Source organism: Gorilla gorilla, chromosome 7 (genome assembly GCF_029281585.2).
Source record: "Gorilla gorilla gorilla isolate KB3781 chromosome 7, NHGRI_mGorGor1-v2.1_pri, whole genome shotgun sequence".
NCBI classification, from domain to species: Eukaryota; Metazoa; Chordata; class Mammalia; order Primates; family Hominidae; genus Gorilla; species Gorilla gorilla.
The window spans coordinates 140,580,988-140,608,620 of record NC_073231.2 but is presented as its reverse complement, the minus strand read 5'-3'; the positions used below and the strand labels follow the sequence as shown (position 1 = coordinate 140,608,620).

At 41.4% G+C, this 27,633-nt stretch overlaps 1 long non-coding RNA gene across 1 annotated transcript in view; it reads left to right on the top strand.

Moving 5' to 3' along the window:
• The window catches only part of LOC115935623 (uncharacterized), an 88,151-nt gene that overhangs the window by 22,350 nt on the left and 38,168 nt on the right, over positions 1-27,633 (top strand). The window contains exon 2 of the long non-coding RNA XR_008667615.2: positions 19,910-20,125. This is a non-coding gene — a long non-coding RNA (uncharacterized lncRNA). The remainder of the gene's footprint in view (positions 1-19,909; positions 20,126-27,633) is intronic.

Genomic DNA, 27,633 nt, shown 5'->3' with positions numbered 1-27,633 from the left:
ACCGGGTTCATATCTCAGGGAAAAAACAGACCTTGTAAAACAAATAAGGTAGTTATTTTAATTAATATTTTCATGTATTTCCTTAAATCAACTTAGCTTAGAACTATGGAAAGTCAGAAACAGGCCTTGGTAGGTAAATTGCCCAAGTCATGGTGAATTCTTAAAGACAGCATTCTATAGGAAATATTTTAGTGCTGGCAGATTTAGTTATTTTGAATGGTGGAAACTTGAAATTTGATCTTTGAAATATAAAGGAATAAAGATATAAGGACTGTACTGTACATTTTAGAGACATCAAGTTCTCTTAATTTTGTGACTCTACGTTGAGAAGAACATTGAGAGATTACATGAGTAACAAGAAAGAGAAACTTGCTGAGAATGCACAGCTACCTCTTTTACAAATAACAAAGCATTGCCTTTGCAGGGGTTAGTTTTCTTTAGGCTTGGGGCAAGACATTAAATCCACCCCTGGTTTATAATGGAGGCAATATACAGTTGACCTTTGAACACCGTTGGAGTTGGAGTACCAATCCTAACCCCACCCTGCCACCCCCTGAAAATCTGAGTGTAACTTTTGACTGCTCTCAAACTTAACTACTGCTATTGACTGGAAGCCTTACTGATAACAAATGGTCTATTAACACATACTTGGTATGCTATATGTATTATATACTGTATTCTTTAAGCTAGGGAAAAGAATGTTAATAAGAAAATTGCAAGGAAGAGAAAATACATTTACACTTCATTAAGTGAAAGTGGATCATCATAAAAGTCTTCATCCTCCTCACGTTCATGTTGAGTAGGCTGAGGAGGGGGAGGAAGAGGGGGGTTGATCTAGCTGTCTCAGATGTAGTAGAGGCAGAAGAGTTAGAAAAGGAGGCAGGAGAAGCAAGGCACGGTTGGTGTAACTTTTATTTTCCAAAATCCACATATAAGTAGACCTGTGCATTTCAAACCCGTGGTGTTCAAGCATGCACTGTAACCAATTGGTATTTTCTTAAAAATAAAAAAATCTTGGTTATTTGTAGCTGCCACAAAACACAGATCACACCAAGTTTAGTGTCCACTGATATCTGGAAGACTTTAAGGGTATTACATTTTAAGTGCTATTAGGATCTTGAGTAATCATCAAATAAGAAAATGGGTATTAAAATGCTTTGTAAACTGTAAGTTAAGGTAAAAGTGGTATTCCTGATGTTAACCACTCTCAACTGAGCTTAGATTTCTAGTATATACCAGCTTGGGGTGACATAGTGAGACCTGGTCTCTACAAAAAAAAATTAAAAAATTAAGCATGGTGGCACATCTCAGTAGTCCCAGTTACTCTGGAGGCTGAGATGGGAAGATTGCTTGAGCATAGGAGGTTGAGACTGCAGTGAGCCACAGTCACGCGACTGCACTCTAGCCTGGGCAACAGAGCAAGACCCTGTCTCAAAAATAAGTAAATAATAATAAGATTTCTAGTTTATAAAGTTTAATGATACCTTCCCTACCTGCATTCCAAGAGTTACTAGAAAAATCAAATGAAACAACATCCAAAAAATCCCCCACAAAACCTCACCTTTAAAAATGATAAAATACTATGCCAATTAGTCTTATAAAAAGTATTACTAGTACCCTGACTGTGATGACACTCATGCGGGTAATTATAATTGCAAAGGGAAAAAAGCATTACTCACTTTGGTTTCCTGAGACAAGAGGTGAGCTATAAATAAGGAAAAATAACTAATAATCATGTAGGTCTTTCCTTGTAGCTCATGCCAGGTTTATTAAGGGATGAGAGAAGAATAAGACCTGGGTCCTGCATTTTTTTCAATTCAGCATTTATTGAGCATCTACTATCTGTCAGGTGGAGGAAAGCTAAATACTTAAATACATTAACTATTGTCTTTGTTTGCCTGAAAAAGGATTATCCTTGTTTCTCATGTGAAAATTGAGATTCAGAGAAGTTAAGTAGCTTAAAACCTAATAGGTCCTGAACTAGCATTTGAACCCCTATTTCTGGCTTCTAAACATGTGTTTCACATAACAAACAATAAGAAAACTAGGATCCAAGTGTTAAATAGTAAAGAGAAACAATTATTGTAGGAGACAAGGAAAGAATACATTCATGTGGACAAGGAGCAGGTAGGGGAGGCTTCCTGCAGCAGGTGGAACTTGAAAGAAGCCCCGAGGATAGGAATTTGGTAGGTATAGGAAAATAGGCATTGCTAGCAAGGGAGAGTGATAGCTAGAGTTACCATTTACTGAGTTACCTGCCTAGGTGAGCCAGTGTGTGTGTCTTGGAAGATTAGAACATTCACACTGGTTGCCTCTGGACACCATTTGGTCCCAGGACAAGAAATAGGGGCAGGTGAATAGGAGAGTCATTAAGACAGCATGTAGAATTGAAGAAACCTGAAAATAATGGACGATTCTAGTCATTTTCAGAACTCAAGAACAGGCCCAAGATCTGGGTAAAGCTTGTAATGTAACATACATAATTTTGTAAACACACCACATCAGATAACTACTTAAAGATGTTTTGGACAGCAGCTGATTGTTTAAAACTCATTTCAGAGTACTAGGTATTGGAGGGAGGGAGATGGGGGTTGGAGAAACAGTGGAGGTAGAATTCAGTGGACCAGGATTCTATACCTTTTCCCTGAAGGCAATTCCTGATTATATGTATTTATAAGAATGTATTGAGCCTCAGTCACCACATTTATCCTACCTTCAGGGTTGCGGGTATAAAACGATCAATATAAAAATACTTGGAAGATATAAAGATTGATGTAGATGACAGGTTTTATGTTCAAGCAGCGTTGACATTGCTACTGTAAAAGTATAATAGGGAGTTTATCATAACATGCTGTAATATGGTTTTAAAGGCTTTTTTTCTAACTTTGAAAGGTTTTTAAGATAGATACTTATATATTTTTTGTCTTTTGGCAATGATTTTTAAGGAGAACTAAATCATTCTTGTAGCCAGACTTTGCAAATGAAAGAAAACAAGCCAAGGGAACCTCACTTAGGATATAAGACACTCATAAGCATGAGTGTTGCAACTGCCCAGTTGTCGTGTTTTTAATAACACATTTAAAAAGTATAGACGGTGAATTCCCACTAAGTGTGTATTCTTTACTGTTTACCAGGGTCAGGAGGGTACATGAGCTGTGAAATAAGTACGTTTCTGCATCTTCAGCGCGTCTGTCCCACATTGTGGTTACCTGTTTGGCAGTTCTGCAACGTTTTAACCCATAATCCACCAACCAGTTTTACAGGGTTTTGTTTTGTGTAGTCTGTATTGTTAAAACAGTATGCAGTTTTTTCATGATCTAAATTGTTAATTTTATTATTTTTCAAACTCATTCTCCTCCTCCTGTTGAGACTCACTGTCCTGCGGGGAATGAGGAAAAAAACAAGACACTTTCTCTGTCACTCAATCTGTTGAACATCTATTTGAGAATTAGGTTCAGATTCCCTGGCTTAAGCACAGACATTTAATTATCTAAGCCAGGAGTTTTCAAATATTTTTTATAGTGGAACCTGCTCTTTAAAAAGAAATCATTCACCAAAGCCCACCATGTAAAGCACATGAATGTGAACCCACCCGCTAAGCTGATTCCCTGGTTACCCTTTTAGCACCTGAGGCACACAATTCCAAGACCACTGAGTTAAGCCCACCTTCGTTGTTATCCTCATCTCTGGCCACTAGCCTGAACAGACTCTCCAATATAGCCATTGTAAACCACGTTTAGTTCCCCACCATGTCCTGTTTTGTAATCCTGTGCCTTTGTATATCCAGTTCTTCCATTGTGAATGCTTCATCATCCTCCTGCCACTCTGATATTTAGTTGTCCTTGATATAATCTTTTCCTAGAAATCTGCCCTGATACCCTTGTCTGTGCTTCCTTTGCATTCATTTCATTCCTCTATCATAGACTTTGCTACACTGTAATAGGTAATTTATTAGTCAGACTCTCCCACACTGCAATAGTGTTCTTTTTGGAACATGTGCTTATTCGATATTCTGCCTCCAGGGCCAGGCCATGGTTGGTAATCAGGTATGTTTGATGAACGGATCGACTGACGAGCAGATGGATGGATGAAGGAATTTGCCAGCAGACCAAGTGAGTGAAGTGTCCCAGTGCCTTGAACTGAGAAAGGAAATAGAAGGAACTGAAAAAAGAGAATTCTCTTCATATGGCCGGCTGGATTGGGATTTGTCTGTGGGCTAAGAGTAGACCTGACATACTTCCCAGAATGCAGTCATCGCTGAGTTAGCCCTAGGGAACAGTCCAGCATGAGTCATATGCCTTCTCTCCATATCTGGTGCCATATATTTATAGCTAATGCTGGTGGGTTTTCTCTTGTTAAACAGCAAAAGAAAAATGATTGCATGAAGGCCAAACAAAAGACTAATGGAAGTGGTTTTAATAATTAATTTTTAAAAGGCTTACAACTGACAATTCAGCTGGGAAGTTATAGAAACATTTTAGCTGAAATTTCAGCTACAGGATGCAGCTCTTTGGATTGTTCTTCTGAGGTTAAATGGGGGTAATTTGAAAGCTGGCAGGAAGAAGGCCAGTGATACTTGTTTGTCTACATTTTTTTCTTTTAAACAGCGAAATAGCTCCTTGGAAAGAAGAGTGTTTTGCATTTGAGTGATACGAGATGGTCAGAGTCACTGAAATGTGGAATGGAATGAACTGGAAGCTGCACTAAATATATATTGATTGTATAACACAGGTTTCAAAATCATTTAGATAATATTAAAGCTTCCTTTTCCTTATAGCCTAATTGTCATATTCGTGCACTCAGACAATGTCATAGAAGCAGAAAGTTCTATGGAGGTTTTCTACCTAAATTTTCCTTTCTACATATAATTTTATTGAAGGGTCTGAATGAATTCTCAATAAACAGTTGACAAAATTAAATTTATAAGGGCAGCAATTCCCCTATATGAGGCAGAGAACAGAACTTGCATTTAAATAGCATCTACTATGTCCAGAACACCATTAGGCATTTTTTTTCATGAGGTATCTCAGGAAACCTTCACCATTACCCTAAAAGGCTACCCCCATTTTAAGACAGAGAAAGAGTCTTAAAGAGGTTAGGCAATGTTCCCATCCACACAGTTTGGCCAAGGTACGTGTGACTTAGTTATCTGTTCTTTCCCCTTCATTACCATGTTGTGTTCCAATGGCCATGCAGTAAGAAACCTTATTAACAGAGTCAAGTATGTTACAGGAAGCAAGAAGAAGTGCACTGAGTTGTTCATTTCCTCCCCTCTAATTCTCTCTTTCCTCTTTGGAGAAGATGAGCAAATCTGCACCCCCTGTTCCCTCTTCACTAATCTCTATTCAGTGCCCAGATTGATGTTAGTTTATAAAAGATTATAATTTTCATTTCAGTAGCAATTTAAGAGTTCGCAAAAAATTTGCAAAATCTTCTTTCATCCTCATTTTACAAAGGAGAAACTAAAAATCAAGATAAGTTTCTGATTTACCCAAGGTTACAGAACTAATTATTAGCAAAGGGCTTTTCCCCTCCCAGAATTTCTGATTTCACATACTCTTTCTACCGCATCCTCAAATGAGAATATGTGGGGTTTCTCTGTAAGGATGGAAGAGAATTTCACTCTCCAGAGTTCTGTTTGTTTCTTCTCATATCTTGAGAAAAGTTTATCTTTCTAAGGCATGAAATGTATTAAGTACACAAAAGCCTCTCCATATCCCACTGTAATTATCTGAACGTGCAGATACCACTCTGCATCTTGGAAGATGGCACAAATGGGTGTGGGAAAACACATGCAAATAGTTAACCACCGTTATTCATTCCAAATGATATGAAGGTGGTCCTCAGCACAGTAGAGAAAGAAGGCTTAGAAATCTTCCCACTGAAAGGAAGCTTCTAGCGCAATTTTCTTCCTGTGGCTTCTTATGTAACTGCTACAAAAGCCCGTCAGCTATGCAGGCCTAGCTGTTTTCCAGATGTCAGAGCAGGAGGGGGGAACTGTAGAAGTTTTGTTATCTCATCTCATTTTACTTTAAAAAATAACAACAACAACAAAAAACGAAGCCTCGGCAACATGGTGAGACCCTGTCTCTACAAAAAAATAAAATAACTAGCCGGATGTGGTGGTGCGTGCCTGTGGTCCCAGCTACCGGGGAGCTGAGGTGGGAGAATCGCTTGAGCCTGGGCGGTCAAGGCAGCAGTGAGCCATGACTGTGCTGCAGCACTGCAGCCTGGGTGACTGAGCAAGACCCTGTCTCAAAGAAGGAAAAGCTTAGGGTGGAGGGGTGACTTTGAAATTGAGCAAGTAAAATGATAGAATAGGAAGAACATTGGCCTTGGATCACAGAAGCTGGAATTAGAGCAGTCTACTTCTTTAAGCCTCATTTTCCCTGTCTACAAAATGAGTATTATAATACCACACAGTGTTCATCATGTGAATCAGATAATATGTGGACAGAGGATCTTCTGTTTCTATTTAAGAGGACTTACAGGTTGGAAATTGAAAGAGCTGGAAACAGCATTTACCATAATGCTTTATTCAAGTGGTGTAGCTTTGGCTATCATAAAGATGAAGATGGCAGTAACAAGATGAGTGTAAAATCCAGTATTTCCTTTCTTCCAGGCTATGGATCCTTTCACTTCCTTTTGTTGCCCTGAATATTGAACATGCATACTTTGATGTACAGTTTTTATGCCTTTATTCTATAGAGAACAGTTCTTTATCAAATAATTTCAACTATTATGGGGTCTGGGAGGAAATAATAGTGGGGTTTTCTCTCCCTGGTGGTGGAAGTCTCAATAATTTGGACCAATCTTCCTACATAAGACAACCAAAAAACCTGGACCAAATACAAAAATTTTTAAAGCAAAAAATAAAATAGTGAGAAATTACCAACTGAGATCTGAGAAAAGGTGCAAACTAAGAATGATAAACCCAGTACTTGCAACCACTTTTGTCTTGGGAGTATTTGCCAAGCTAAAGAGAAACACAAAAGATCAGAGCTGCATATTCATGGCTCTCGGGACAAGGTACAAAAGTTGAAAGTTCAGGGCTTACGAAGGTGGGTACTCTCCTTGTTAATTCCCCCATTTTTGCCTGGGACCCAAAAGGTAGAAACATGAAGGAACCAGAAATAAACCAGCCATCAATCTGTTTAACCAGGCTTTATGTCATATGAGTGGCCAAGACAGAAAATCTTGAAACTTGTTAGCACTCTCAGGTGTCTAGCAGAAGCAAACAAAAATCCTTATGCTTCAAATTATTTCTACAAATAAATTTTCAATTGTAATATACAGCACACAATCAGAGATAATCAGGCCCTAAGGGGACAAGACAGTATAAGAGAGTATAACAAAAATAGATCCACGGGGACTTCATATATTGGTATTATCAAACACTGAAAACAAGTGGACTGTGTTTTTTTTGTTTTTCTGTTGTTTTTGTTTGTTTGTTTTTGTTTTGAGATGGAGTCTCTCTCTGTCACCCAGGCTGGAGTGCGGTGGCACGATCTCAGCTCACTGCAGACTCTGCTTCCTGGGTTCAAGCGATTCTCCTGTCTCAGCCTCCCGAGTAGCTGGGACTACAGGCATACACCACCATGGCTGGCTAATTATTGTATTTTTTAGTAGAGATGGGGTTTCACCATCTTGGTCAGGCTGGTCTTGAACTTCTGACCTCAAATGATCCACCCGCCTTGGCTTCCCAAAGTGCTGGGATTACAGGCATGAGCCACCATGCCTGGCTGACTGTGTTCTAAAGAAAGTTCATTCATTGGAAGGGTTTAGCAGCAGATTAGATACAGAGTTGGCGAATGAGAAGATAGGTTAGGAAGAAATTATAGGCATTCTTTGGAAATATTGTGGGTTCCGTTCTAGGCCACTGTAATAAAGGAAATATTGCAATAAAGAAGGTCAAGTTTTTTGATTTCCCAGTGCATATAAAAGTTAAATTTACAATATACTGCAGTCTGTTAGGTGTGCAATAATATTATACCTAAAAAGTGTACATATCTTAATTTAAAAAGTATTGCTAAAAATGCTAACAACCATCTGAGCCTTCAGAAGTCATAATCATTTTCCTGGTGTGGTGTCTTGCCTTGATGTTGATGGCTGTTGATTGATCATTGTAGTGGTTGCTGAACGTTATGGTTGCTGTGGCAATGTCAAAAGAAGACAGCAGCGAAGTTTGCTGCTTTAATTGATGCTTTCACAAAAGATATCTGTAGCTTAGGATGCCACTCGATACCATTTTACCTACAATAGAAATTCTTTCAAAACTGGAGTTAAGCCCAGGCGTGGTGTCTCACACCTGTAATCCCAGCATTTTGGGAGGCCGAGGCGGGTGAATCACCTGAAGTCAGGAGTTCGAGACCAGCCTTACCAACATGGTGAAACCCCGTCTCTACTAGAAATACAAAAAATTAGCCGAGCATGGTGGTGTGTGCCTATAATCCCAGCTACTCGGGAGGCTGAGGCAGGACAATAGCTTCAACCCGGGAAGCAGAGGTTGCAGTGAGCTGAGATCGTGCCGCTGCACTCCAGCCTGGGCAACAAGAGTGAAATGCCATCTCAAAAAAAAAAAAAAAAAAACCGAATTAATCCTCAAGCTCTACTGCTACTTTATTAACCAAGCTGATGTAATATTATAAATCTTTTGCTGTCATTTCAACAATGTTCATAGCATGTTCCCAGGAGTAGTTTCCAACTCAGGAAATCACTTTCTTTGTTTATCCATAAAAAGCAACTCCTCATCTGTTCAAGTTTTATCATGACATTGCAGCAATTCAGTCACATCTTCAGGCTCCACTTCTAGTTCTCTTGCTCTTCCCACCACATCTGCAGTTAATTCCTCCACTGAAGGCTTGAACCTTTCGAAGTCATCCATAAGGTTTGGAACTCACATCTTCCGCATTCCTGTTAATGTTTTGACCGCCTCCCATGAATTATGAATGTGCTTAATGGCATCTAGAATGGTCACTCCTTTCCAGAAAGTTTTCAACTTACTTTCCCCAGACCCATCAGAGGATCACTATTTATGGCAGCTATAGACTTACAAAATATATTTCCTAAATAGTAAGACTTGAAAGTCTAACTTATTCCTTGATCCATGGGCTGCACAGTGGATGTGTGTTAGCAAGCATGAAAACACTCATCTTGTACATCACCATCAGAGCTCCTGAACAACTAGGTGCATTGTCAACAAGCAGCAGTGGTTTGAAAAGAGTCTTTCATCTGAGCAGTAGGTCTCAACACTGGGCTTAAAATATTTAATAAACCAGGCTGTAAACAAATGTGTTGTCATCAAGGTTTCATTGTTCCATTTATAGAGCATAGGCAGAGTAGATTTAGCCCTAGGATTTTCAGAGTGGTAAATGAGCATTGGCTTTAACTTAAAGTCACCAGCTGCATTAGTCCCTAATGAGAGACTCAGACTGTCCCTTGAAGCTTTTTTCTTTTTCTTTTTCTATTTTTTTTTTTTGAATTGGGATTTTGCTCTGTTACCCAGGCTGGAATGCTGTGGTACAATCATAGCTCACTGCAGCCTCAAACTCCTGGGCTCAAGCAATCCTCCCACACCTCGGCCCTCCTAGTAGCTGGGACTACAGCTGTATGCTGCTATGCCAGGCTAGTTTTTTTTTGTTGTTGTTGTTTTGTTCTTTTTGTTTGTTTGTTTTTAATTTTTAGTAGAGGTGAGGTCTCACACAGGCTGGTCTTGAACTCCTGACCTCAAGTGATCCTCCCATCTCAGCCTCCCAAAACACTGAGATTACAGGTGTGGGCCACCACATCCACCCCTTTGAAGCTTTGAAGCCAGGCATTGACTTCTCTCTCACTATTAAAGTTCCAGATAGCATCCTGTTCCAAGAGAAGGCAGTTTTGTTGTTTAATGTAGCCACCTTTTCATCAGTGATCTTAGCTAGACTTTCTGGATCACTTGCTGCAGCTTCTTAATCAGCACTTGCTATTTCATCTTGCACTTTTATGGTACGGGGATGGCTTCTTTTTTTAAGCCCTCATTAACAAACCTCTGCTAGCTTCCAACTTTACTTCTGCAGCTTTCTCATCCTCTGCCTTTATAGAATTGAAAATAATTAGGGCCTTGCTCTGGATTAGACTTTGGCTTAAGCGGATATTGTGGTTGGTTTGATCTTCTATCCAGACCACTAAAATTTTCTCCATGTCAACAAAAGGTTGTTTCCCTTTCTTATTTGTGTGTTCACTGGAGTAGCACTTTGAATTTCCTTCGTGAACTTTTCCTTTGCATTCACAAGTTGGCTAACCAGAATGAGAGGCCTAGCCTTAGGCCTGTCTTAGCTTTCAATATGTCTTTCTCATTGAGCTTAATCATTTATAGCTTTTAGCGTTAAGTGAGAGACATGTGACTCTTCCATTCATTTGAACCCTTAGAGGCCATTGTAGTTATTAATTGGCTTAATTTCAATATTGTTGTGTCTCATATAATAGGGAGTGATATGGTTTGGCTGTGTTCCTACCCAAATCTCATCTTGAATTCCCACGTGTTTTGGGAGGGACCTGATGGGAGGTAATTGAATCATGGCAGGTTCTCCCCATGCTATTCTCTTGATAATGAATAAGCCTCATGAGGTCTGATGGGTTTAAAAAGGGGAGTTTCGCTGCACAAGCTCTCTCTTTGCCTGCCTCCATCCACATAAGATGTGACTTGCTCCTCCTTGCCTTCTGCCATGATTGTGAGGCCTTCCCAGCCATGTGGAACTGTAAATCCATTAAACCTCTTTCTTTTGTAGGTTGGCCAGTCTCTGGTATGTCTTTATCAACAGTGTTAAAACAAACTTAATACACTAAATTGGTACAGTAGAGTGGGGAGCTGCTGTAGATACCTGAAAATGTGGAAGCAACTTTGGAACTGGGTAATAGGCAGGGATTGGAACAGTTTGGAGGGCTCAGAAGACAGGAAAATGTGAGAAAGTTTGGAACTTCTTAGAGACTTGTTGAATGGCTTTGCCCAAAATGCTGATAGTGATATGGACAATAAAATTCAGGCTGAGGTGGTCTCAGATGGAAATGAAGAACTTGTTGGGAATTGGAGCAGAAATGACTCTTGTTATGTTTTAGCAAAAGACACTGGCACATTTTGCCCCTGCCCTAGAGATCTGTGGAACTTTGAACTTGAGAGAGATGATTTAGGGTATCTGATAGAAGAAATTTCTAAGTGGCAAAGCATTCAAGAGGTGACTTGGGTGCTGTTAAAGGCATTCAGTATCAGGGAATCTTCCCTGATATTCACGTAGGTTCTTTTCTATTTTCTTTAAGCATCAGCCAGCTTGAGAAATAAAGGGACAGAGTACAAAAGAGAGAAATTTTAAAGCTGGGCATCCGGGGGAGACATCACATGTTGGTAGGTTCCGTGATGCCTCACAAGCCACAAAAACTAGCATGCTTTTATTAGAGATTTTCAAAAGGGGAGGGAGTGTGCGAATAGGTGTGGGTAACAGACATCAAGTACTTAACAGGGTATTAGAATATCACAAGGCAAGTGAAGGCAGGGCGAGATCACAGGACCACAGGACTGAGGCAAAATTAAAATTGCTAATGAAGTTTCGGGCACCATTGTCATTGATAACATCTTATCAGGAGACAGGGTTTTGAGATCAACCGGTCTGACCAAAATTTATTAGGTGGGAATTTCCTCTTCCTAATAAGCCTGGGAGTGCTATGGGAGACTGCAGTCTATTTCATCTCTGCAGCCTCGACCATAAGAGACGGCTACGCCCAGGGGGCCCAGTTTAGAGACCTACCCACAGGTGCACATTCTCTTTCTCAGGGATGTTCCATGCTGAGAAAAAGAATTCAGTGATATTTCTGCCATTTGCTTTTGAAAGAAGAGAAATATGGCTCTGTTCCGCCCGGCTCACTGGCAGTCAGAGTGTAAGGTTATCTCTCTTGTTTCCTAAACATTGCTGTTATCTTGTTCTTTTTTCAAGGTGGCCAGATTTCATATTGTTTAAACACACATGTTCTACAATTTGTGCAGTTAATGCAATTATCACATGGTCCTGAGGCAACAAACATCCTCCTTGGCTGACAGGATTAAGAGACTGCAGTAAAGACAGGCATAGGAAATCACAAAGGTATTGATTAAGGAAGTGATAAGTGTCCATGAAATCTTCACAACTTATGTTTAGAGATTGCAGTAAAAACAGGCATAAGAAATTATAAAAGTATTAATTTAAGGAACTAATAAATGTCCATAAAATCTTCACAATCCACGTTCTTCTGCCATGGCTTCAGCCGGTCCCTCCGTTTAAGGTCCCTGACTTCCCGCAACAATTCAGTTTTATGAGGGAAGTAGAACATAAAAGTTCAGAAAATTTGCAGCCTGACAATGTGATAGAAAAGGAAAATCCCATTTTCTGAGGAGAAATTCAAGCTGTCTGCAGAAATTTGCATAGGTAAGGAGGAGCTGAATGTTAATCCCCAAGACAATGGGGAAAATGTCTCCAGGGCATGTCAGAGACCTTTGTGGCAGCTCCTCCCATCACAGGCCTGAAGGCCTAGGAAGAAAAAGTGGTTCCGTGGGCCAGACCCAGGGTACCTGTTCTGTGTGCCACCCAGGGGCTTGGTGCCCTGTGTCCCAGCTGCTCCAACCATGGCTGAAAGGGGTCAACATAGAGCTCAGGCTGTGGCTTCAGAGGGTGCAAGCCCCAAGGTTTGGCAGCTTCCACATGGCATTGAGCCCGTGAGTGCACAGAAGTCAAGAATTGAAGTTTGGGAACCTCTGCCTAGATTTCAGAATATGTATGGAAATGCCTGGATGCCCAGGCAGAAGTTTGATGGGTGGGGGATGGGGGGAGGCACGGCTCATGGAAAACCTCTGCTAGGGCAGTGCAGAAGAGAAATGTGGGGTCAGAGCCCCCACACAGAGTCCCTACTGCGGCACTTACTGAAGCTGTGAGAAGAGGGCCACCATCCTCCAGACCCTAGAATGGTAGATCCACCAACAGCTTGCACCATGCACCTGGAAAAGCTGCAGACACTCAACACCATCCCATGAAAGCAGCTGGGAGAGAAGCTGTACCCTGCAAAGCCACAGGGGTGGAGCTGCTCAAGACCATGGGAACCCACCTCTTGCATCAGTGAGACCTGCATGTGAGACATAGAGTCAAAGGAGATAATTTTGGAACTTTAAGATTTGACTGCCCCACTGGATTTCAGACTTGCATGGGGCCTGTAGCCCCTCTGTTTTGGCCAATTTCCCCCACTTGGAATGGGTATATTTACCCAATGGCTATACCCCCATTGAATCTAGGAAGTAACTAACTTGATTTTCATTTTACAGGCTCATAGGTGAAAGGGACTTGCCTTATCTTGGATGAGACTTTGGACTGTGGCCTTTTTTGGGGGGTGGGGGTGCTTGAGACGGAGTCTTGCTCTGTTGCCCAGGCTGGAGTGCAGTGGCATGATTTCAGCTCACTGCAACCTCCACCTCCTGGGTTCAAGCGATTCTCCTGCCTCAGCCTCCTAAGTAGCTGGGTCTACACGCACCCCCCACCACACCTGGCTAATTTTTGTATTTTTGTAGAGATGGGGTTTCATCATGTCAGCCAGGCTAATCTTGAACTCCTGGCCTCAAGCAATCTGCCCACCTCAGCCTCCCAAAGTGCTGGGATTACAGGCCTGAGCCACTGTGCCCAACCTTTGGACTGTGGACTTTTGAGTTAATGCTGGAGTAAATTCAGACTTTGGGAGACTGTTGGGAAGGGATGATTGGTTTTGAAAAGTGACGACATGAGATTTGGGAAGGGCCAAGGCAGAATGATATGGTTTGACTGTGTCCCCACCAAAATCTCATCTTGAATTCCCACATGTTGTGGAAGGAACCTGGTGGGAGGTAATTAAATCATGGAGGCAGGTCTTTCCTGTGCTATTTTCATAATAGTGAATATGTCTCATGAGGCCTGATGGTTTTAAAAAGGGAGTTTCCCTGCACAAGCTCTCTCTTTCCCTGCTGCCACTCATGTAAGATATGACTTGCCCCTCTTTGCCTTCCACCATGATTGCGAGGCTTCCCCAGCTATGCGGAACTGTAAGTCCATTAAACCTCTTTCTTTTGTAAATTGGCTAGTCTTAGATATGTTTTTATCAGCAGCATGAAAATGGACTAATACAGAGAGGCCTGAGAAGAGGGCAAGAGGTTGGGGAACAACTGGTCAGGGGAGCAGTCAGAACACACACGACGTTTATTAATTAAGTTAATTGTCTTATAAGAGTCTGTTTTGTGATGCCTCAAAACAATTGTAACATCAAAGATCATTGATCACAAGTTACCATCACAGATTTAATAGTAATTAAAAAATGAAAATGATGTGAGAATTTTCAAAATGCAACACAGAGGCATGAAGTGAGCACATGCTGTTGGAAAAAATGGAGCTTACAGACTTGTTCAACAGAGGGTTGCCACAAACCTTCAATTTGTAAAAACAAAAAACAGTATCTCCAAAGTGCAGTTGAACAAGTTATGCCTGTATACAGAATGAAGAATGAAAAGACAAAAAGATGTGGGATAGAGAATAAACTGAAGAGAGAGTAAGATCTTAAATAATACAGTGGAGAAGATCTGTTATATGTTTAACTGGAGTCCCAGAGGAAGGAGAGAAGAATAAGATGGGGTCAATTTTGTAGAAGATGATGCCTAAGAGTTTTCCAGAACAGATGAAAGGCATTACTCCACAGATTCAAAGACCATAGAAATGTCAAGCAAGATAAACAGAAATTTACAACATAGTAAAAATTGTAGATAACTAAAGACAATAAGAACATTTTAAAGGCACAAGATAGAGAGTGCTTACCTTTAAAAAAAAGGTGAGAAATAGACTTCTTAACAGTAAAATCGAAGCCAAAACATAATTTTTGTAGAGACAGCATCTCATTATGTTGCCCAGGTTGGTTTCAAACTCGTGGGCTCAAGCAGTCCTCCCACCTCAGCCTCCCAAAGTGTTGATATTACAGGTGTGAGCCACTGAGCCTGGCCAGTTATGTGCTACTTAATAGGTACACCTAAAGCCTGTGTACTAGGTTGAAAGTAAAATGATGGAATTAAGTTATACCATGGTATTATCATGTAAAATAGTTTAAGGCAAATGGCATTACTAAGACTAAAGAAGCTCACTTTGTAATGATTAAAAAGTCCAGATCACCAGCAAAGTATACTGATTCTAGATTTGCATCTGCAAAAAAAGACTCCAAAACCCATGAAGCAAAAATTGACACATCTACAAGGCGAAATATGTAAATCCACAGTCATGATGAGAAATTTTAACATTTTATATGCATATAAAGCTGAACACATGACTAACAATCTAGTGGATGTGTATAGAACCCAACAATTGCAGAATATATATATTCTTTTCAAGCACACATTGAATATTTATAAAAACTGATCATATACTGTGCCGTAAGTTTCATCTCAGCAAATTTCAAAGTTTTGATGCCATGAATGAAATGAAACCTGACATTTCAAAATTATAAACAGAATATGCCCTGGAGTAACTTGTGATACTGTTTGGGGATGAGGAGAGCCATCCGAATAGTGTTTTAAGGAAAGTCTCTATTCATTGATCTGGGGTAACAGGCCAGGAACCATTCTAATGCAGAAGCTTTGGCTAAGCAGTTGAGCATTCAGTAGTGCATGTAAATTCCTGTGTGAAGGCTGTGGTGTCATAGCTAAAGGCATAGCCTCTGGAACCAGATTGTCTGGGTTCAAATCTCAGTTCTGCTGCTTAACTCACTGTGTGATGGTGGGCAAGTTGCCTAACCTCTGCATTTCAGTTCCTTCATCTGTAAAGTGGTAGTATTCTACCTCAAAGCATTGTTGGTACATTATATGGTTATAATTTATAAATGTATGGTGGCAAGTTCTATAAAAGTAGTTGTACAGCACCACACATGTCTGCTTGCTCTTGTGGAACCAAGTGTGTAGAGTATAGTAGATGAATGTATCCACTTAGGATATATATGTAAATAATAAATTGAAAAGTGAAATGCCCTGACATTGCTGGGATTGGAAAGGCAGACAGGTTTGGAAGCAGACACGCATGAAACAAGATGGGCATGACAGATGATTGACCATGAGTTAATGATGGTTGAAGCTCGACAATAGGTACAGGGAGATTTGTTGTACTGTTTTCTCTACTTTTGTAAACACTTGAAATTTTCCTTATTAAAAATACTTTTTAAAAAAATGTTGGCCTACAAAATCCAATTAGGAGCTCATGTCAGTTCACCTTTGCATCTGACCATTTAGTCGTCCTGGAGGTTGTTTGCCTCATATTCACATTTTAGAGAGCATTTGATTCATGAAATATTTTCATTCAGTCATGTTAGAAAGGATTTTTCCCAACTCTTTTGGTCTCAAGTTGCATTCATCATTTTCAATGTTTATTGATGACTGAATTAATGAGAGAGAAAGTAGATAATTGACAATGAGAAGAAAATGTGACTAAATTTCAAGTCAAACGTAGGAAATAGTGTAACTTCTATACAAACACAAAGGTTTGTGACTCAGGTAGAGACAGGGTCAAGGCCTCCAGTGTGCAATAGCATTATTTATTAACAAATCTTTTAAAGTTAAACAGTAGCTAAAATATCTTAGCTGTCATGTTTAATGATTAGTTTATGTAACCTCACAGCACTAACCTGGAAGCTGAACTCATTTATTTTTCTTACGCACTGTAAGCAACAGCACCTGTGGTTCAGGACTGGGATCTCACATGAGGAGTTAATGAAGCTCAATCAGTAAGCAGATGTTTCTAAAAACTGTGCCGTTTCTTGATTTCACACTGTACTCAGGTGCAGGCAGCCATAGACATTTTTTTTTTTAAACAAAAACATAAGTGCAATGTTGGTGGTAAAGTATTGGGAATTTTATAGTCTAAACGTTATAACTCACTTCTAATTTTCATCAAAGTAAAGTACAAGGTCTGAGACAGGCTTGGGTCTGAATCCAATTTGCACCAGTCACAAGTTGTGTGGTTCTTGGCAAGTTTCATAAGCCGTCTGAGCCACATTTTTCTCATTTGTAAAGGGGAGTAATACTAGTCTCCAGTGAACTGGTAAATGTTTAACAATTAGCTGTCAGGATTAGCCAAAATAGGGTTTGCTAATTTCCATAGTGTAATTATTCCCACCATGGCCTCTTTCAAGCTACCAACGGGACATCCCTGAACACAGAACCAGTAGAGAATGGCAGCAGCAGCACACCATGATGTCCACCAGGGAGATACAGTAGGCCTCAGTGACCCCAGAAGCCAAGATGATGGTTCAGTCTAGTGAAAGCACTAGGAAGCAGTGTGTTTAAAGTATTTATTACTTTTAAAAATATATGTTATTTAGTGGTAAGTTTATATAATTTGATTTTAAATAATAATGGGGTATAAAAACTAGCTCACCAAGTTCCTGAAAATTTAACAGTTGGCCCATTTGAGCTGTATACATCCTACCTAGTTCAAGCACATTGCTTTCCATCTCCAGCTCCTGGATTTCCTAAATAACACGACAATGAACATTTATCCATGATGCATACCCAAATCACAGGCTGTGTGACTGGAATGTGACTGAGTATACTGCCGTGTTCTTCTCCAGAATGGCCAGGCCAGCTTGCCTTCCTACTAGCAGTGCCTGCGGGTTCCCATGCTTCCTTGACGAGGTGCATAGATATATAATAAAGTGTAGATGGACACAGCAGATGGGTGCTGCCATACCACACTTGAAGCAACAGTGAGGCCTCCAACTTGGAAAGTCCACTGATAAGCATAGTGCCTGGTGATAAAAAGTAAAAGCAGAATTAGATGTATAGTACAATACTGTACATTTAAATGCATACAAAACAATAGACTTATTCAAGAATATTCAAATTAAAAGATGCACATCAGATGGATTTGAATGGTGGCTCATGGAGGGAAGTGATGTATTATATCAGTGAGCCACATTCAAGCTTGTATTCCTATTGTCTCTCATAAATCTGTGAAAGTGTACACGTTTATCTAATTTATTTTCCAGGAAAACCACATGGAACCTATATTTACTGTATTTGCATAGTTAAGCAATATTTCCAGTATAGGAGCTACATACAACAATCATTAAACTTAAAACCATTCAAGCCAATTTATCTGTTTATTGGTAGGATTTATTATAACACTTGCAGAACTACAAGCAATTTAACTTCTGTCTTATGTATATTATCTCACTTAACCTTCAAAACAAAGATTTGAAGCCTAGAGGAGCTACATGTTTTACCCAGGATGATAGAATTAGCAAGGACAAGGGCAGCAGCTACTTAGCAAATACAGAAATTACCTGGCAAGAAAAAGAAAGATTGACGTGGACTTTGCTGGGTAAATGTGAGACCACTGGGGTCTTCATCTTCATTATTTTCTCAGGCATTCTTTGCCCCAAGGCAGAAATCAAATATTATAACAATGATTATCTTGTAAGTGTGAATTATTTTATATTTATTTAAATAATGGAGCTGGCAAGGGCCTTGGGGATTTTAGAAAACCCCTTGCTGTTACATACATGATCAGTATAACAAGGCTTAGAAAATGCAAGTTTTCTAATTTGTCCAAGGTTACACGGAAAATTTTCTAAATATCCAGGACAGGAAACCTGATTTTCTAACTCTTGGGCCAAGTGTGGTTTAATAGAATCAGATAGACTTTTTAGATTCTGGAAAGACAGGACCATCATCTAACTATAGAGCTTAGACAAGCTGCTGGACATTCCCAAGCCACTGTTTTCTGTCACCCAATAGGAATAATACCTGACTCGGATAGTTGCGGCAAAGATCATTCATTCGTGCATTTATGCATTTATTGAACAAATCTTTAGGGAGGCAACTTCTATGGGCCAGGCACTGTTCTAGGCACGAGGATATAATAATGAGCATATAAAAATTCCTGTACTTGAGGAGCCTACATTCTAGCAAACTTATATTCAAATGGCTGAATAAATAAATGTGTAAATCAATCAATCAATGAGTGCTATAAAAAATAAGGCACGGTAAGGAAGTAGAGATGAAGAAGGCTGAATTTTTAGTTAGGGAGGTCAAGTGTATGTCTTTAAGAAGGTAGGATTTGAGCTGAGACCTAAAAGAAATGAGGGAACAACCATTCTAAAGTCTGGAGGAAGAAAGATTATGAGAGGAAACAAGAAAAAAGCTCCAAGGTAGTAATAAACTTGTCTTGTTCCAAGAAGAACATTGTAGGGGAACCGAGTGAAAGAGATTAAGTGTAACAGGAGGTGAATTCAGTGAGATAAGCAGATTATGTTAAGGCCTTATAGTTGATGGTAAATAGAAAACCATTAGGAATTTTGAAAGAGAATTGACATCATTATATCTGATATACATTTTTTATTTGTTTACTTTATGATGATATTATTTTTATTTCTATCACAAGCCCCTTCACATTTCTTCTTTCTAATGCAGAAGACTTTTCAGTCTGATTTACATTTTTTAAAGATTACTCTGATGAGATTGTAGGGGACCAAAGGTGCTAATAGGGAGACTGGTTAAGAGACAGTTGTGGTAGTCCATATAAAGAGATGGTGGTGGCTTAGACAGGGGAGGAAGTGCTGAGGAGCAGTTGCATTCAGGATCTATGTTGACCTGAGCAATGGGTAATTCATTATCTATTTATCCACTTGGCTAAATGATGCTGCCATTTACCAGAGGAGGACTGGGAAAAAGCAGGTTTTTCAAGGGTAGAGAGGTATGGGTAGGGGAGCAAGTATTCTGTTTTAGACATGTTAGGTTCAAAAAGGTTATTAGACATCCAAGAATAAAGATGCCAGGTAAGCAATTGGATATATTTCTAAGTTGCATGGAAGAGGATGAATCTGAAGATATAAATTTGAACATAATCCATGTTTACAGGTTGTAAGTGAAGATACAGATGGCAAGAGACACAAAGACCAAATCCCAAAGCACTTCAACATTTAGAAGTCAGAAAAAGAAAGAAAAACTAGCAAACAATACTGAGAAGAGGCCAATGAAATCAGGAAAATCAGGAGATGATGGTGTCTGAAAGCCAAACAAGGAAAGGCTACCAAAAGGGATGAAGAGATCAACAGTGTCAAATTCTCCTGAAAGGTAGGCTAAGGTGAGATTTGACCATTGGCAACCTTGACAAGAGTAGTTTCAGCTGGAGGTTGGGAAAGAAAGATGGCTTAGAGTGTGCTGAATGAATGACACTGTGTATACAAACAATTCTGTCACAGAGATTTTGTTTTAAAGAGGTGCAAAGAAATGAGTGACAATTAAGAGGGGTTTGTAGAGACCAGGAATGATGTGGTAGATTGGATATTGTTCCTAGTTGTTTACTGCCCCTCTGATTTGGGTCCTTGCTGTACATGAGAGAGGGTGGAACATATGTCTCAACCTACTTGATGTTGGACTTAGCTCATCACTTACTTTGGCCAATGGAGTGTTGTAAGATGGGCCACAAACAAAGGCCTTAAACGTATTTGAGAAGTTTGGCTTGGCCTCTTGTGGTCCTGTGGAAAGCACACATTTGCACACACACACACACACACACACATACAGAGAGAAAGAGAGAGAGAACTGAATAGCTGCTGGTCCAGAAAAAATGTGAAGACATGTGGAGGGGATCTGGCCCTAATATGAACCTTGAATCAAGTTTAGCCAACCTGCGACCTGAAGTGGAGCTCCCCAAAAGATCATGGGCTGATAAATGAGAAAAATAAGTGCATATTGTTGTGACTTATTGTTGAAAAATAAGTGGTTATTGTTGTGACTTATTGTTGAAAAATAAGTGCTTATTGTTGTGATTAATTAATTTATTTTATTTTACTATTTTTTGAAACGGAGTCTTGCTTTGTCCCCAGGCTGGAGTGTAGTGGCACGATCTCGGCTCACTGCAACCTACACCTCCCAGGTTCAAGCGATTCTCCTGCCTCAGCCTCCCAAGTAGCTGGGACTACAGGCATTTGCCACCATGCCTAATTAATTTTTGTATTTTTAGTAGAGACGAGGTTTCACCATGTTGGCCAGGATGATCTCGATCTCTTGATCTCGTGATTTGCCGGCCTCAGCATCCCAAAGTGCTGGAATTACAGGTGTGAGCCACCATGCCTGGCCTGTTGTGATTTATTGCACAGAAAATCCAGATTGGGCTAAGCTCCCCTACTATGTGCTTCCATAGCCCTCATTCTTCCACTGTCATAACTCTAGATGCATGTATCACAAATGCTTGCTCTGTCTTCCCTCCCATCATACCCTCAGTCCTTTGAAGGTCTTGGTTGTGCCTGTATCATTCATAGTTGTATCCTCAGTGCCTCATGCAGTGCTCAGCCCATAGTAGGGGCTCAATAGATATTTGTGGAGTGGAAAGGATAAAGTACAATGATTTGAGCTTGAGAAACACCAATCAGCAGGGCTTTCTGTACATACCAGGCTCTTTGTCTCACTATGGAGAGTTGTGTGCATTGTTGACATCTGCTACAGGCACTTTGTCTCCTCTAAGATAAGACCAGGAAAGACTATAACATGTGATCCCTTCCAGTGTCTGCTCATCCATACTGTCAAAATCCTAACCATCCTTTAAGACCAAGCTCAATTCCCAGCTTACTTAGGAAGGAAGCCTCTCCTGGATCCCAGATCCAGCTGGAATTTTTCCCCTTAGTATTTACAGCAGTTAGCACCTGTCTTGTAGCCTTGATCAGATGTTTATTTAAAATTCTCGTATGTTCTCATTGTAATCCCATCCCCCTCCTTCCTTCACCAATTAGACTGATTTTTGAAAAGTATCCCTGGAACCTAGCCCAATGCTGCACACATAAAACATCTCAATAAATGTTTGTTAATGAATAGTTACTGAATAAATCAATGAATGGATACTTTCATTCACACCTTTATTCCTCCCAGCATTTAGTACTGCTTTGCACATTGTAGGTACTTGAGAAATCTGCACACTCACACCCCCACTCACCTGCCACTCCTGCAACTTCTCCAATATTTGGGAGAGGACTGACAATTTTATCTAGTCTTCTGGGTGATTCCTGAGTGATTCTCCAACAGAGAACAGATAGAAATAAGTGTGGTCCTCTCTCATTCTAATCCCTTGTAATCTGGGTCTGCCAATAGAATTGTTGTGTTTACCAAATCAATGGTCTGGTTCTGGCTTTCTTCCCTATGGATGTTCTTTAGCATTTTGCATTGCTTATAATCCATGGGAAGATGTTTGTTTGTTTGTTTGTTTGTTTTTGAGACGGAGTCTCACTCTGTTGCCCAGGCTGGAGTGCAGTGGCATGATCTCGGTTCACTGCAAGCTCCGCCTCCTGGGTTCATGCCATTCTTCTGCCTCAGCCTCCCGGGTAGCTGGGACTACAGGTGCCCATCACTGCGCCCAGCTAATTTTTTGTATTTTTAGTAGAGACGGGGTTTCACCGTGGTCTCGATCTCCTGACCTCGTGATCCGCCTGCCTTGGCCTCCCAAAGTACTGGGATTACAAGCATGAGCCACTGCACCCGGCCTCTTTTTTTTTTTTTTTTTTTTTGAGATGGAGTCCTGCTCTGTTGCCCAGTCTGGAGTGCAGTGGCGTGATCTTGGCTCACTGCAACCTCCATCTCCCAGGTTCAAGCAATTCTCCTACCTCAGTCTCCCGAGTAGCTGGAATTACAGGCGCCTGCCATCACGTCCAGCTAATTTTTGTATTTTTAGTAGAAGTTTCACCATGTGGGCCAGGTTCGTCTCAAACTCCTGACCTCAGGTGATCTACCTGCCTCAGCCTCCCAAATTGCAGGGATTATAGGCATAAGCCATCGCGCCCAGCTGGGAAGTTGTTTTAAAAATTCAATTCTAAGTATGAATTCAGTTGTAGAGTTTCCTGAAACTCTTCAGTTTGTTTCTTGATTTTTTTTTCTGAATGAATAATTATGTTCTTTGCCTATGGTCATATACTAAACCACAACTCTCTTTCAATACCACCATCCTCCCTCCACCAAAGGTTTGATTTGCTATAAACTATCAATATTGAATTGGCAATTTACTACTGTTCAGAATTTTGATGTCCCAGATAATAGGAATCTTGAGGTTCCAGGCCTTTCAGTGGTGGAAGAAGAGGTAACCTGGGATTTACATCAAGGTAGCTGCCTATTCGTGGGGGTCCCAAATCTACCTGGCTCAGTAGGAAGAATGTTGGCCTAGAATGAGGCCTGACCCTTCTCTCACTTAATGATTTCTGAGTCCCTCTTGCTGGATCTGCAAAATGGAAATTCGACTTACCTCCCAGGTCTGTTGTGAGGGTCAAATAAGAACCTGTGTAAGTTTTCATAAACTTTACAGTGCTATACAAATATATAGCACTGGTAAAGCCATCTCCTCTATTGATGAGTCCTGCCTCGTGTCTGAATTCTAGCATTCAAAATTTATACCTTTCCCTAAAGAATGACTTTCATGAGTTTTGATAGACAATGTTGTTTGTCACTTCAATAGTCAGTCCCTTCTCCCTTGCTAACATGACTGCTTTTATTTGGGGCAGTGATGGGCTGTGGATCATGGATCCTGGATCCATCATGATTCATGGCACATCATTGCCCCAAAGGTGGAGCACCACATCACTGGTTCCCTGAGATGGAGCACCCACCTTGAGGTGGACCACCGCATCATGCTTTTATTTGGGGCAGTGATGTGCCACGGATCAGGATGGATCATGATCAGTATCAGTCAAAGGAATCCTTGATGGAACATTTGCTCTCCCAGCACTCCCATGCAACAAAGGGTGGTCTTGTAACCCAACCCTGGCCAATGAGATATAAGAACACATTCGCTGATAAGTTGCCAGAGACAAGTTGTCTCCTAGTAAGAGGAAAACCAGCTTTTCCATTCCATGTCTTTCTTTTCTTTCTGTCTTGAACATGGTTATATGTAGACACAATGGCCAGGGCCATGAAAAGCCATTTTGCAAACATGAGGCAACAAGCCTAGGGACAACAAGCTTAGGCAATAAGCCTCCTCTACCTTCCCCAAAACAGAACCAGAGATTGGAGCCAGTAAAGCAAGACGCTTAGTGCTGACTCTTAAACTAAGCACAGAGAGGTTAAGTAATTTGCCCAACATCACACAGCTAGTAGGAGGTAAAGTGGAGAGTTGAACCCAAGTGTTTTATTCCCAAATGACTGTTTTGTTTTGTTTTGTTTTTTCCACTGCATCTTTTTTCTTACCTGTAGTCCTGGTCTCTTCCTGCACTCATCCTGGGTGATCATACCCAGGATCATGCTTTCTAGCAAAGAACTCCAAATCTACATTCCTAGCCCCAGGCTAATAAGAGCCAATCCCCCTCACATTTCTGCTGGATGGTCTCAGGCTGTCTTACTAGTACATCAAGCTCCTATGTCTAAAACTGAACTCATTTATCCTTGCAACTTCAATACTTTTTCCTTCCCTTGATTTAGTTCATTTGAGTTCATGGAATCTCAAGTCTCCTAGTCATCACATGGTGTTGAGGACAGAATATAGGTTTTGAAATCAGAAGGTTTGACTTCATATTGATCAGCAGTCAGTTGCAGAATCATTGAAAGGGTTGAAGAAATCGATCTCTGTTGAGCTTGCAGGAACAATAACCAAAGCCACAATGCCGATCTGAATTGTCAAGAGAGCTGTTCCCCTCTCTGGTCCCCTCGGGACCATGACTGTACTAGGGAGAGAAACCAGCATCATCAGGAGGCAGCCACTGCCACTGGCAGCTCCAGCCCCAGGACATATCTGCTACAATTCACCCCAGCAAAACAGGATGGGATGTCTGCCACTTATCCTGAGTCTGTTTTTATCTCTTTCCATCAAATCATTGGTACCCTGCAAAAGCCCTCAATTCCATTGTCTTTTTAGGTACCATTCTTCTCTAGTGCCGGAAGTATACCAGGAGACAGGAGCATGTCCCCTGTCACCAGTGTCCCATCCCAATTCACTGCCAGTGACAGCGGGACATTGCCAATACCCCACCCACCACAAGTGGTGGAATCTTCACTGCCAGCTGGCCAGCAAGTAGTTCATCCCTAAAATCCCATTTTAGAGTGTGCTTCCTAGGATCACTTCTCTTACCAACTGCCTTAGACAGGAATCCCTGCAAACAGACTCTTAGCTGGAGAGTGGAATGCAGAAAGTTTACTCAAGTGCTTCAGGAAATATGCCTCTAAAGAAGGAAGGAAGGGCTGGGCGCGGTGGCTCACGCCTGTAATCCCAGCACTCTGAGAGGCTGAGGTGGGTGGATCTCCTGAGGTCAGGAGTTTGAGACCAGCCTGGCCAACATGGTGAAAACCCATCTCTACTAAAAATACAAAAATTAGCCGGGTGTGGTGGCAGGTGCCTGTATTCCCAGCTACTTGGGAGGCTGAGGCAGGAGAAGTGCTTGAACCCGGGAGGCAGAGGTTGCAGTGAGCCCAGATTGTGCCACTGCACTCCAGCCTGGGCGACAAGAGTGAGACTTTGTCTCAAAAAAAAAAAAAAAAAAAGGAAGGAAGGTGGGAATGGGCAGAGGGAGAAGCTGACTTGTGATTTGGTTGTAATTGAGGCCGTACTCAACCCAAAGCCTCCACTCACAGCATTCCTATCTGCCATAGAGGCTTTACATACCTTCACATCTGCTGGATTCTGTGGCCAAAGTGGAAGAGCAGCTTGCACAGCAACTGCGCTTGTGGAGCTGCCTCTCACTCCAGGCATCCCAAACCCGGCAGCTTTCAGGATCCTGCAGGGAGCTCTGGAGCAGGGTTGACCCTTCACTTGTCCTAAATCGAAGCAAGAAGGTCAGTCACTGGCCGTGGGCTGCCCCTTAGGAGGGAGCAGAACTGTAGGTGGGGCAGCCCCTGCCACTGACCACAGTTACCAGAGAGGGGTGCAGCTGTGAAAATCAGCAGGCAGCGTGCCCAGCATCTGGAGGGCAGGGCACCAGACCTGAAGAGGGATTGGAGGTGGAGCACCACAGCATCCACTGCACATGAGCGTTTCACTCTAAATGAAGGAAACAGCACCATGCTGGAGAACGGGGAGGGCATTGAGTTTGGCCCTGGGACCTGTGTTTGTGTCCCAGTTCCCAAACTTACTCACTCTGTGGCTGTGTTCAAGTAATGTCCCGTTCCTGAACGTTTGATTCCTCATTTGGGTAATGGTTATGATCACAAGAACACCTTGCCCTGCCTCTGCGCGTGGCTAAAGTCAAACCAAATGAGAATCTGGAGGTGAGAGCCCATGGTAAAATATTGTATAAGTGTGAGGAGTTCTGATTAATGGGGTCTGATTTCAAAGAAGTGTGCACGGGGGATGTTGAGGTCTAGAGCAGAGCTCACTGAGGCTTATGCCAGAGTCTTAGCTGGCAGAGTTTTACAAGGAGGCAGAGAAAGCTGCTTATCTCTGTGCTTCCAGGAAAAGAGGACTGGTAGGGAAAGAGCCCTACAGGAAGGAGGAAACTTGGTGAAGAGAGAAGAAGTGAAGAAAAAAGAGATGGAATCCCAGTAAGGAAGACAGAGAAGAAAGTGAAGTCAACATTTGTTGAACAACTACCATGTGCCAGGTGCTAGGCTTGGCACTTGTACCTGCATTCTCTCTCCATAAGGGAGGTGATTCTCAGAAACTTTCGGTTGCAAGTGAGAGGAAATCCAACTATCTTTTATCTTTCTTTTTTCTTGTTTTTTTTTTTTTTTTTTTTTGAGATGGAGTCTTGCTTTTGCTCTGTCGCCCAGGCTGGAGTGCAGTGGCGTGATCTCGGCTAACTGCAACCTCTGCCTCCCAGGTTCAAGTGATTCTCCTGCCTCAGCCTCCCAAGTAGCTAGGATTACAGGCATGTGCCACCACACCCAGACAATTTTTGTATTTTTTGTAGAGACATGGTTTCACCATGTTGGCCAGGCTGGTCTTGAACTCCTGACCTCAGGTGATCTGCTTGCCTCAGCCTCCCGCAGTGCTGGGATTACAGGCATGAGCCACCGCACCAGGCAGGAAATCCAACTATCTTAAGCCAAAAAGAACTCAGTAAAATCCCAGAATTCACCACTATGTAATTCATCCATGTAACCAAAAACCACTTACACCCTAAAAGCTTTTTTTTTTTTTTTTTTGTTGAGACAGAGTCTGACTGTCGCCAGGCTGGAGTGCAGAGACACAATCTTGGCTCACTGCAACCTCCGCCTCCCAGGTTGAAGCACTTCTCCTGCCTCAGCCTCCCAAGTAGCTGGGACTATAGGCACATGCTGCCACGCCCGGCTTTTTTTTTTTTTTTTTTTTTGTATTTTAGTAGAGACAGGGTTTCACCATGTTGCCCAGACTGGTCTTGAACTCCTGAGCTCAGGCAATCCGCCTGCCTCGGCCTCCCAAAGTGCTAGGATTACAGGCGTGAGCCACCACGCCCAGCCCCCAAAAGCTGTTGAAATAAAAAATGAAAGCAAAAATCCCTCACACTTGCTTAGGTAAAACAAACACCAACAGAAAAAAAGGAATAATTGGCTCAACAACCAAAAAGGTAAGGCTGGCTTCAGGAATAACTTGGTTCTGCGATTTTTGCCCTATCTCTGAGACCCGCTTTCTCCATCTCCCATCTCTTGGCTCTGTTCTTTGACTGCGTGTGTTGGCCAAGATGGAGGTCATGGCA